This window comes from Octopus sinensis, linkage group LG5, assembly GCF_006345805.1.
Source record: "Octopus sinensis linkage group LG5, ASM634580v1, whole genome shotgun sequence".
Classification (NCBI taxonomy): domain Eukaryota; kingdom Metazoa; phylum Mollusca; class Cephalopoda; order Octopoda; family Octopodidae; genus Octopus; species Octopus sinensis.
The window spans coordinates 89,609,452-89,622,876 of record NC_043001.1 but is presented as its reverse complement, the minus strand read 5'-3'; positions in this window follow the sequence as shown (position 1 = coordinate 89,622,876).

The window sequence follows — 13,425 nt, the reverse complement described above, 5'->3', positions numbered from 1 at the left end:
CACTACTATCATTATTCAGTTCTCTAGCCTCTGTGTCACACTTCTATAATCCCACAAACAATAAGTAGAGGGAACAGGGCAAAGAAGGAAGCTGATAATGTTGACAATGATGGTGGAGAAGTTGGTGGGGATATTGAAAGTGGTGGAGTAGTCCTGGAGTTCATGATAATAATCAGGGTGACAGTGATCTTGGTGGATTTAGTGTTTGAGTGGATAGTGGAGAGGAGGGGCAAATTGAAAAGGAACAACTGCTTAATTTAAGTAGATTTTAAATTTCAATGAATGTGTGTGTGTGTGTGTGTTTGTGTGTGTGTGTGAGTGTGCATGCATGTATGTTTGTGTGTGTGTGTGTGAGTGCATGTGCGTGTATGTGCATGCATGTGACTGTGCGTATATGTGATTTGTGCAAATGGGTTTAGTAGCATAAATTAATAAGTTTGTGTAAATGTATGTTTATATATTCAATACAAAAAGACACCTACATTTAAACATACATATATAAGTATTCCTATACATGTCTATGTGTGTGTACATATATATATATATATATATATATATATATATATATATATATATAGATAGATAGATAGATAGATAGATAGATAGATAGATAGATAGATAGATAGATAGATAGATAGATATATATATAGATATATAGATAGATATATATATATATATATATATATATACATACACATATTATAGTAAAAGACACTTGCCCAAAATGCCATGCATTGGGACTAAACCCAGAACCATGTGGTTGGGAAGCAAGCTTCTTACCACAAAGCTACATTTTTGTCTCTTTGCTTTAACATCATTCAACAAACATCACTTTCGTACAAGCTGTGCTTTTTATTTCTCATCTTCTATGAAGGCATATCCAGCCATGGGGAAATATTACCTTACATGGAAGCAGGTAAGAACTGATGACAGGATAGGCATCTGCTTCAATAAATTCTGTCTGACCCATGCAAGCATGAAAATGTTGACATTAAAACCATGATGAGGAGGAGGACGAGTAGGACAACAACTACAACTACGGTGACAACAACGATGATGACAATGTCACCATCACTAGTGATCATTCCAAACATCATGATGTTGACTGGATGCTTGATTTTTATTACTCTCAGTACATGTCCTCAGACTGACACCCAAACACTCTGAAATGTTCATATTGGAGAATCTGGTACAAATGCCAAGCAGTACATCATGTTTCCAAATTTCGGGCAGAGTGTATCATGTCAAGGTGCTGTTTTTCTCATAGACGGTGCCCAACTGACCCTACTATACTGCGTAGTCAACAAAATCAAAAACAATGTGTATGTATGAAATTAAAAATATAAAATGGCAACAATTTACCCATTGCACCCTGTGCATGCATACATGCAAACATACATGCAAACATACATGCAAACATACATGCATACATACATACATACATACATACATACATACATACATACATACATACATACACACACACATAGGAATAAGGAGTAAAGACCCCCTTCAGTCACAAACAACCATGGAATTGCACCTGGAAAGTTACCCTCCTAGGCACAAGACCGAGCAAGGTTGTTTGTGGAAGACTAGCAGTTGCCCATGCATACCAGCTTCCCATCTCCATGCCACCGATGTTATCCAGGGGAAAGGTAAAGGCCAATACAACTTGGCACCAGTGATATCACAACACATTTCTACAGATGAGTGAACTGGAGCAATGTGAAATAAAGTGTCTTACTCAAAACACAACACACAGCCCAGTCCAGGAATTGAACTCACTACTTTGTGAGGCGCAGGAGTGGCTGTGTGGTAAGTAGCTTGCTAACCAACCACATGGTTCTGGGTTCAGTCCCACTGCGTGGCATCTTGGGCAAGTGTCTTCTGCTATAGCCCCGGGCCGACCAATGCCTTGTGAGTGGATTTGGTAGACGGAAACTGAAAGAAGCCTGTCGTATATATGTATATATATATATGTATGTGTGTGTGTTTGTGTGTCTGTGTTTGTCCCCCTAGCATTGCTTGACAACCGATGCTGGTGTGTTTATGTCCCCGTCACTTAGCGGTTCGGGAAAAGAGACCGTTAGAATAAGTACTGGGCTTACAAAGAATAAGTCCCGGGGTCGATTTGCTCGACTAAAGGCGGTGCTCCAGCATGGCTGCAGTCAAATGATTGAAACAAGTAAAAGAGTAAAAGAGTAAAGAGTGATAGTGAGCCCAATATTCTAACCACTGAACCATGCATATGTGTATGTGTGTGTATTTGTATGTACATATGTATATGTGTATGTACATATGTATGTATATGTATGTATATATAGGTATATTATGTGATCACATGACTGACCAAGCTATCAGATGTTGTTACACATCACTGATCACAATGTGCTTTTGCATTGCATTATACTTCAAATGATACCACCCCACTGGCTAGTTGAGCAGGCCAATATTCTTCCTCTGATCAAAATGGGGGGTTGGAACAATGTGAAATAAAGTGTTTTGCTCAAGAACACAATGCACTGCCCAATCAGGAATCGAACCCCCAATATAGTGATCATGAGTGCAACAGCCTAACTAACAGGTCACACACCAATAGACATATATGTATGTATGTAGATATGTATGTATGTATCATCATTATCTTTTAATGTCTGTTTTCCATTATGCTGGCATGGGTTGGATTGCCTGACAGGAGCCAGCAAAGCTAGGGGTTGGACCACATTCCATAGTCTGTACAATACATCAGATTATGTAATCCCACATCTAGACACATTATGTATAATAATGATTATAGAAAACAAAATGTCTTTCTTTGATCATAGATCTGTTGGATTGGGATTGAACTGAGGGATGTAGCTCTTAAACTCTTTTGAAACCAACCCAACTTGAGACAGGTTCTATGGTACAAACTGTTGTTTTAAAATGATCTAAATTAAAATCTTTCACCGAAATTCCATGCTTTGTCTCAAAAACTAGCTTAATAGTTGTTTCTAAAGGCCAGTCATTTTTAGGTATGTGCATGTGTCACTACCATCAACCTCAGTACTAGGCTGGTACTTTATTTTAACAACTTAGGGGGCAAAAATGGCAAAGTCAACCTCAGCAGGATTTAAACTTAGAACATATTACAGCCAGAATAAATATATAAAGCTGCAATACCCAACCTTTATTTGCATCACCAACCAGTTTCAAGCAAGACAACTTTACCATCAACTGGGAGGGCATGCACATAACAAAACACAATAAAATTCATGGTATATAATTTAATTATTACATATATAATACATATCTATTACATATGAAATACCTTCTTCTTCTTCTTCTTAGGCCTCTTGATTCCTCAGGGAACATAGGATCCTCTTCAGCTTGATTCCTCAGGGAACATAGGATCCTCTTCAGCTCGGCCCACGTCATTCCGGCTGCCCTCACCTCTGGGTTAACATTCCTGCACCAAGACTGTTTTAGTTGGCTCACTTTTCGCTTCCCCTATGGGTTCCAGTCAAGGGCCTGCTTGGTGACATTTGGTGCAGGCTTTCATAGCATGTGGCCTATCTATCCCCATTTTCATTGCTTGATATATATCTCAATTGGGGCTTGTCCTGTCCTGCCCCACAGTTGTTCATTTGAGATGCCCTCTGGCCACCTGATGCTAAGGATGTTTCTGAGACAACTGTTAGTGAATGTGTAATGATAAAGCTTTTAGTTGAAGTCAAGGGTCACCAATTGTAATGATAAAGTTTTTAGTTGAAGCCGAGGGTCACCAATTGTAGAGGGAGAAATTCATTGGTAAACAATATTATGAAATGTTGGAGTCAGCAGTTGTAACGATAAAAATTTGTTATTATAGCAGCATACCAATACATTACAATACCTTGCCTTGACAGGCAGGTTATGATAAATCCAAAAGCATGCGAAAGAAAGTTAGATGCAGTAGAATCTTTCTTTGCATAGTATGGCATGTACAAATAATGAGTAGTAATCAACAGATAGTGACAGAATGATGCCATAAGAGAACAGAATTAGAGCTAGAGAGAGTTGTAGGGTGTTGTCTCACAGTTGCTGACAATAAACTTCATTCTCCCTCTGACCAAGGTTCTAGCTGGTCAGCCAGACTTCGTTCTCATTGATTCGTCACCATGTGACTGGACTTGTTGAATTATCACCAACTGAATTTTGTCTTGAGGTGTTCTTGCTTTTATAATTAACCAGAAGGATAGAAATATTGTGAACAATAGATTTAGTTGGTGGTCTTGTTATCTCTATTCTAGCTTTTGGTGAAGTAGAAGAGGTTAGAAAGGATCAAGTGGTGAAGACATTATTTCGGCCTAGCAAAAGGCATCTGGAAAATGTAAAACTGCTGTCAGAGAAAAACCATTGTTCCGCCGTGGGAAAAGTTCTGCTGCAGTGTTAATTTAAATTTGGCTATGGTGGATCGAATCCGCTTTATGTATGCAAGATCCATTCCAAATGTCTGGAACTTGTGGATGTTAGTCTTGGTCACTCACCATGTTTCTGAGCTTCTGATGCAAAAACACTCAGCAGACTGAAATATTTAATAAAGTAAAAACAAAAAGAATTTGATAAGTGCTAATGCAGGAAACTTTTGGCCCTTGAGTCACTCTGTTGCTTCTGATAAATATTGATTTCAAATTTTGGCACAAGGCCAGCAAGTTCCAAGTTGGGACTTAGTCAATTAAATCAACCTATGTTCCATAGGTATTTATTTTATCGATTCTGAAAGGATGAAAGGCAAAGTCAGCCTCAGTGGAATTTGAAATCAGAATGTAATGACTGACACTTCTGCTAAATATTGGTTTCATATTTTGGCACAAGACCAGTAATTTTCGTTGGGGTTGGGGTAAATCAACAACATCGACCCCACTGCTTGACCGGTAATTATTTTATCAAGCCTGAAGGAATGGAAAGCAATGTCGACCTCGGCAAAATTTAAGCTCAAAGCATAAATACAGACGCTTCTGCTAAATATAAATTTTAAAAAAAGATATATATTAATGCTCATGTTTTGAAGTCTATTTTTCCTGTTTGCATCACCAAACCTGAAATAAAAATTTTGAAATTCATTCTTTCTATGTTGTCTGGTACCAAATGTTTTGTGGCCCAGAACTGGTCCATGCCTCAGCAATTGGGAACCTCTGCTGTAAACCATTTTATCCAGTGCTCTAGGGATTCTGCCTATTCACTGCCTTACACCAGCTCCCTATTGACAGTTATTTTACTAGATCCTTCATTATTTTCAATGTTATTTGAAACAAAGGCATTGCATTTCAAGAGAAAGATGATAACAAAAGGGTTTCAACTGCAGCTTCACACAACTCTGCATCATCCCCCATTACCTATTTCTTTACTACCCACAAGGGGCTAAACACAGAGAGGACAAACAAGGACAGACAAACAGATTAAGTCGATTGTATGGACCCCAGTGTGTAACTGGTACTTATTTAATCGACCCCAGAAGGATGAAGGGCAAAGTCGGCCTCGGTGGAATTTGAACTCAGAACGTAGCGACAGACAAAATACCTATTTCTTTACTACCCACAAGGGGCTAAACACAGAGAGGACAAACAAGAACAGACAAACGGATTAAGTCGATTAGATTGACCCCAGTACGCGACTGGTACTCAATTTATCGACCCCGAAAGGATGAAAGGCAAAGTCAACCTCGTCGGAATTTGAACTCAGAACATAACAGCAGACGAAATATCGCTAAGCAATTCGCCCAGCGTGCTAACAATTCTGCCAGCTCGCCGCCTTATTTTTTTTTTTCATCCCCCATTACCGCCACCATGTTAGTCACATGTGTGACTAACATCATGGTGATGATGACAACGATGACAACAATGATGATGAGGATGACAATGGTGGTAGTGGATGTTGGACTCATCTCTGCTGCAACAAATCAAAACTACCCACATCACTACCACCACCACCAACAACAACAACAACACAAATACGACACACACCACCATGACAACAGCATAAACAGCACTGTCACCACCACCACCACAATGACAATAGTATCTCCAACACTATCATCATAAAAACAAATATTAGTAGCACCACCAGCAGCACAACAGCGAAATCACCACCACCATGACAACACCATTGTCAACACCAACTGCAACACCACCATGACAACAGCATCGCCAATGACACCACTCCTACTATTAACACTAACACCAACACCACCACCATCACCATCACCACTGACACCACTAACACCTCTATGACAGCACCATCACCATCATCACCACCACCACACCACCACCTCCACCATCACCCCCCATCCCCACCACCATCCCCACCACCATCACCACCACCATCACCACCACCACCATGACAACAGCATTATCAATACAACATATAACTACAACACACCTCTCACCCATAGCAACATAACAATAACAACAACAACAACAACAACATCAGATCAACAAACTGCTATCAGAACTACTGATACCTTAATTCCACTACAGCAACCAATTTCTACTTGAAACTTCACATTAACACACACACACATTCACATTTTGTCAATTAGCAAAATTAATATCTCTCCAGTATATTATCAACCTTCACTCTGCAGCTATACACTCTGATTTGTTTCCTTCCTTATTATATCTACATTGCTCTACATTAAAGTGTGTGTGTGTGGTGTGTGTGTGTGTGTGTTGTGTGTGTGTGTGTGTGTTTGTGTGCGTGTGTACCCGTGAGCATGTGTGTGTGAAAGCACATGGCTTAGTGGTTAGAGCATCAGGCTCACAATCTTTAGGTAGTGAGTTTGATTCCTGAACTAGGCTGCATCTTTTGTTCAAGAGCATCTGGTGGTGCAGATGTATCTTGTCGGATGATAAATAAATACAACTTGTTAAAATGACTGTTCCACAATGTAACTTTCCATTTTGTAGAGAGAAGCACAGCCCGATGGAGGAAATATCTTCATTTACATAGAAGATCAAAAATAAAATCACAGATGGCAAAAAGAGAAACGAACAAGCAAGCTGGAGAGAAAAGTATTAAAAATAACCCTTAACAGATATGGATGTATATAGATGTATAAACTTCATGGCTCAAATACCACTCGCTCATACATCAGCAAATATTTGAGCATATGCACACATGAGGTTTGATGCTCTCACAATCACAAAGTGAGTTAGTTATCTACTTGGTGTTTATAAAAATGGAGGGGTTGAAAGTAAACTTAAGTCATCCATACTTTAATGTAAATTAAGTTAACAGTTACTCAAAATTCATTCTCAATGCATTGTGCGAAAGTACATTTATATGCATGTAGACATGTCGAGTTATTCAGAAATTTTATTAATTATCTTCTCGTTGGTCCACAGAATAGACAGGGATTCCTCGGAGCAGAAGGCGGCATCTCCTGGAAATTATATTGTATAGTTTTGCATACCTTAATGTTGTACTTCGTTTTAACTTCCTTCAGTCACCATACAAAATCTGCCAAAGATGTTGAATATCTCTTATTGATTGTCTTAAAGCTGGCAACATTGTTACAATAGCAATTCTTAAATGAATCAGCCGTCTGCCCAATGTAAACATAGGGCCCTCCTCTTGTGTGCATGGTACATTTATATACAAGATTTGTACTCATACAAAGATTCATCAAAGGACATTTTGATTTTTCTCTGCATGAGCATTTATTGTATTTATTTGTATATAAGGCAGTCCCAACTCCATTTACCGGTGTTGTTACCGTGCTAGCTGTATCATAAGTATTTCTACTATTACAAATTGGTCGTAGTTGGTGTTTATCAATGCAGTTTACATCTCCTTGGTTGGTGTTTAGATGCAAATGTTCGCTAGATCCAGTAGGTGAGTTATTGAACCTTTGCCGCATTTTGCTATTGTTTATGCAGTGCATAAGCTGCTCTAAATTAGCAGAGTTGGCATAGGATACCTTCATGGTTTGTCGATTTAAAATATATAGTGTAATTACGAAATATAAACATAAATGATAATATGAATAAATATAAATGCTGTATAAATATAAATTATTTTATAGGTGCAAGCATGGTTGAGAAGCTTGCTTCCTCACCATATGTTCTTAGGTTCAGTCTCACTATATGGTACCTATGATAGGTCCAGGTTGACCAAAGCCATGCAAGTGGATTTGGCACACAGAAACTGAAAGAAGCCTGTCATGGTCCCATGCTGTAGTGCTGACAGGGAAAGTGATGTGAGGGCAAATCGAAGTGAAGTTGATACCCCCGTCAATGATGCTATCACTGATACCCCTTATTCTGCTTGCTCCCCAACTCCCGCCCCTCAGACTTCAGAGCTCAGCATCGTCTACACCAACTCGTGCTCCTTATTCCTAAAGTTCAGTAAACTATTTACACTGGCCATACGTGACTCCCCTGATGTGATAGCTATCACCGAGACTTGGCTGACTCCAGCAGTAAAGGACTCAGAAATCCACCTGCAGGGCTACGTCCTTTTCAGATGTGACAGGAAAAAGGCGAGGTGGAGGTGTTGCTGTGTATGTTAAGTCTGAGCACAAACCGTCCAGCGGTATTCTACCCACTAATGCTCAGCCTACAACAAAATTCGATGCCGTCTATTGCAAGCTGAGCCTATCTGAGTTTTGCCTGCCCGTGTTGGCTGTCTACAGGCCGCCTCTTGCCGACCCCCAGGACGATGCTCATCTACTCGAAGCGATAAGATTCGTTTCAGCTTCGCATGACTGTTTGGTACTAGGAGACTTCAACGCTCCCACGATCGATTGGCCCGCATCAATTTGTACAACATCTTCCCGGTTCGGCCAGGCCCTTCTTGACGTGGCTGAAGATTGTTTTCTATCGCAACATGTTGAATATCCGACAAGGCATCGGTCTGGGCAGCAGCCATCTATGCTAGATCTGGTATTCTCCCGCTATCCAAGATCAGTGTCAGACGTATCTGTGTGCGCCCCTCTTGCCAAGAGTGATCATGCGGTCCTGAAGTTCGTCATGCACACAACTTTTTCTACGCCCACGACTACTTTGCTGCCACGTAGAGTCTTCTCTGCAATTAATCTTGAAATTCTAACCGAGGCTTCCGCGCTTCTGGACTGGCCATCCCTGATGACGTTGTCCTCAGTTGACGAACTATGGTCATCCCTCAAAGCATATGTAATCTGTTTGACTGACCAGGCAGTTCCCGTTGGGCTTCCCAAGAGGAAGAAACACAAGCCCTGGGTGACGAAGAAGGTTAAACGAGAACGTCGACTCAGAGATATTGCTTGGGCTGAATTCAAAAATCTAGATTCGACTGCAGCTTTTGAGGTGTACAAAACTCAACGAGACCGAGCCGTGAAAATTGAAAAGAAAGAACGCTTCAGTTACGAATACAAAATCGTGGCAAATGCCAGTAGCAATCCAAAAACCTTCTTTGCCCATGTCCAGCGGAATTCCCGCTTGAACAACCAGATTGCAACGTTGGTAGACTCAACAGGCGTATCGATTGAGGACCCTTATCAACAGAGTCAATTATTTGCCGAGGCTTTTCCAACTATTTTCAAACAAGATGATGGTCGTGAACCCCCTCCATTTGATAGATCGGTACCTCCAATGCTTCGATTGGTCATCACGCGGGACGAAGTCAAACGTGTTATTCAAGGCCTCGATGTCAACAAAGGTCACGGCCCTGACGGCATACACCCACGGGTTATCAAAGCGTTGGCTCCGGTCATCTGCGAGCCCTTAACACGACTATTCAATATGTCATTGGCGACGGGTGTTATACCTGCAGACTGGAGAACAGCGATAATCTGCCCAATTTTCAAGAAAGAGAGCCGCGAAGACCCGCTTAACTACCGACCGGTTTCCCTTACATCAATTATCAGCAAGATGTTCGAAACCATCCTTAAGAAAAGTATGATGCTCCACCTCCTAAACACAGCCTCTATCTCTGATTCCCAACACGGCTTCGTGCCGAAGAGATCATGCTTGACCAACCTACTAGTAATGGAAGAATTGGTGACGCGCATCCTCGATGATAGTGATGCTGTTGACATCGTTTTACTGGACTTTGCCAAAGCTTTTGACTCGGTAAACCACCGCCTATTGCTTGTCAAGCTTCAAGCATATAGTTTCCATCCGGATATTGTACGATGGGTTGGTGCCTTCCTCTCAGATCGCTTCTTCCAAGTCCAAGTTAATAGTTCGCGGTCCGACGTCTCCAGTGCGAGCAGTGGCGTGCCTCAAGGTTCAGTGCTTGGGCCCTTGTTGTTCTTAGTCTTCATAAATGACTTGCCCGACGATCTCACGCAACACACCCTTCTATTTGCCGACGATATCAAACTGGTCGCTCCTCGCGGTAATATAGAGGATCTTCGTCGATGCCTCCACCAAATTTGGAAGTGGTCTAACAATTGGGACCTGTGTCTGAACGTGTCAAAGTGCTGTCATCTGCCTGTCGGCTCTACTCCTGCAACTCAACTTGATTTCGAGCCGGGTCGTCTGCTGCTGGAGAGGACCGATCAGGTAAAGGACCTAGGTATCTTGGTGGATTCCTCCTTTTCGCCTTCGGCCCAGTGCATCCATGCTGCCAACAAAGCACGCGGAATTCTGTTCTTGATTCGACGGTCATTTGGAATGCTCGCAGCAGCCATATTCCTACCACTCTATGTCATGCTGGTGAGACCCATATTGGAGTATGGGATTCAAGCCTCTTCTCCTTATCTCTTCAAAGACATACAGCATCTCGAAAGAGTCCAGAAGCTGGCTACCCGCATGGTTCATGGTCTCAAAAATTTGTCCTACAAAGAAAGGCTGAGAACGCTCGACCTTTATTCTCTTGAAAAATGCCGCCGCCGTGGTGATCTCATTCTCGCCCACAACATCATAAGCGGAAAGTGTAACCTCTCGAAAGAGCTGTTCTTCACTCCTGCTCCAGAGCGTCGGCTGCGGGGTCATTCCGAAAAGCTCTACCTGCGACGATTTCATCTCAATCGAAGGAGAGGAGCTTTCTCCGTCCGGGTTGCGGATCCGTGGAACAAGCTGCCAGACGAGATGGTGAAGATGCCGACAACCGCTTTGTTCAAAGCCTCCCTTGACCTCAAGTGGCCTAAACTCTTTACATGAACACCACCCTGTACTTAACTCCATGTCCCCCTACATGGCCTTGCTATTTGCTTTTGAGCCAAATTAACTAACTAACTAACATATATGCATATATATGTGTGCGTCTGTGTGTGTGAATATGTGTGTATGTTAGCATTCATGTACAGGTTAGTGTACACGTGTGCCATGTGTGTGTGTACATTGTTTAAAGTGGTGTACAGATTATACATATTAAGAAAAAGAAGGTAGTTAGGATTTGAATAAAAAGTATTTATTTAGTGCTTTCATCTCTTTCAGGGATTCATCAAGAATAATTTCATATATAAAACTCATACCTTTTTTTATATGAGCTAGCCGAAAAAAAAATCTGGAGTTGAATTTGTTTCCTTGGGTTTTGGAAAGAGGGTGTTTTAGGAGTGGTTATTTGAAATGTTCTTTGTCATTTTGAATTTATGTTTTTTTTTATATATATATCTGTATCACATGGATAGCTCCTTCACTTCTGCATTTATGTCATTGTACATAGAGGTGTGAGTTTTCTTGTATGTCTTGGTGATGATTATATATATATATATATATAAAGCAAATAAGTAACAAGGATGTCCAGGTAATCGATGCATTACAGCTGTTTCAAGTGGCTCCATTTCATCGATCAATGCAAATATTACATCAATTTGAAATAAACCACTCTACTCAGATGGATATGACCATATAGATTTCCAACATACAGATACTCCATCATAATTTTTTCGCAAGTTTTTCATCAATACTAAGGACTACAATATATTGTTTCTTTTTTCTGTTATTGTATCAGAATGAATATAGGGAAAAAATACCTAAAGTCTACTATAATTTAGAGTGGCAGAAGGAAATAATGGGGGTCAGTAAAGAGAAATGGTGATATAGACACATTCATTTTTATCCTTATCACATTCAACAGACCCAATGCAGCAAGTAGACTATATCCCCTTAGAATCAAAACCATTGGGAATTAACAGTTAAGTTCTTGTTGGTGATAAATTAATTAATGTTAGATACTCTTCGCTACCCCTATTTCACTATGACCATAAAATCAGTCAGAAGATGCTAGTAAGATAATGATATAAAGGCGGGGTAATAACTAGAAAGAGGACGGGTGGGGTGGCTTAACATATTATGATTATCAACTAAAAGGGGCTTAAAATGGAGAACAAAGGAGATCACATTGAGATCTAAGTGTGGGAATTAGGAATATGGGTGGGGGGCATCTTAACTTAGCAAAATTTATCTATTAAAATATTAAAATTTAAAAAAGAATTTAAGGACCCAGTAAGAGAAAAAGGAAACAATCTGATCCATAAGATTGGGGCACTTTTATATAAAAAGAAACTTCATAATGCCTATTTCTACTATGAGGCTAAGGTGGTCATGATAAAACTATTCAACAATGTATCTGTAATAAAATCCAGATATCATCCAAGTAGGGGTATACATTTTCTATTGCATCAAAACCAAAGATTAAGGGCTAAAGAATAATATGTGTGTGGGTGGTGGAGGTGATCATCATCATCATTAGTAGCAGGAGCAGTAGCAGCATACATATGTGCACTGATACACATATATGCATGCATACATAAACGAACTCCTACTTCTAGTCCACAAGTGTGCAGTCTCCCCCTTCTGCTTTTTCTATCAATACTTCTACTATAATGGCCTTTGCTCCTTAGAGCTAGTTAAAATCATGCTACCTCCAGGCTGGTATTCCAACTCATCTCTCTTCCCATTACTCTGCAATGTCCTGCACCACTGCCACCTCCCTTAGCTCCTGCTCTAATGACTTCATCCCGTCCTTTCTCTGAAGAATGTTGGACCTCTGTTACTTCACATCTTTCCAACAAATGTTGACTTTCAAAAACATCAGTTTCACTGATTTAGGAGAAGTTGAAGGCATAGGAACCACCACCCTGACTCAATAAGTAAAATAATTCAAACATAGGTGCAGGAATGGCTGTGTAGTAAGTAGCTTGCTTACCAACCACATGGTTCCGGGTTCATTCCCACAGTGTGATACTTTGGACAAGTGTCTTCTACTATAGCCTAGGGCCAACAAAAGCCTTGTGAGTGAATTTGGTAGAGGGAAACTGAAAGAAGCCCGTCGTATATATGTATACGTGTGTATCTGTTTGTGTGTCTGTGTTTGTCCTCCCAACATCGCTTGACAACCGATGCTGGTGTGTTTACGTCCCCGTAACATAGCGGTTAGGCAAAAGAAACCGATAGAATAAGTACTAGGCTTACAAAGAATAAGACCTGGGGTCGATTTGCTTGACTAAAGGCGGTGCTTCAGCATGGCCGCAGTCAA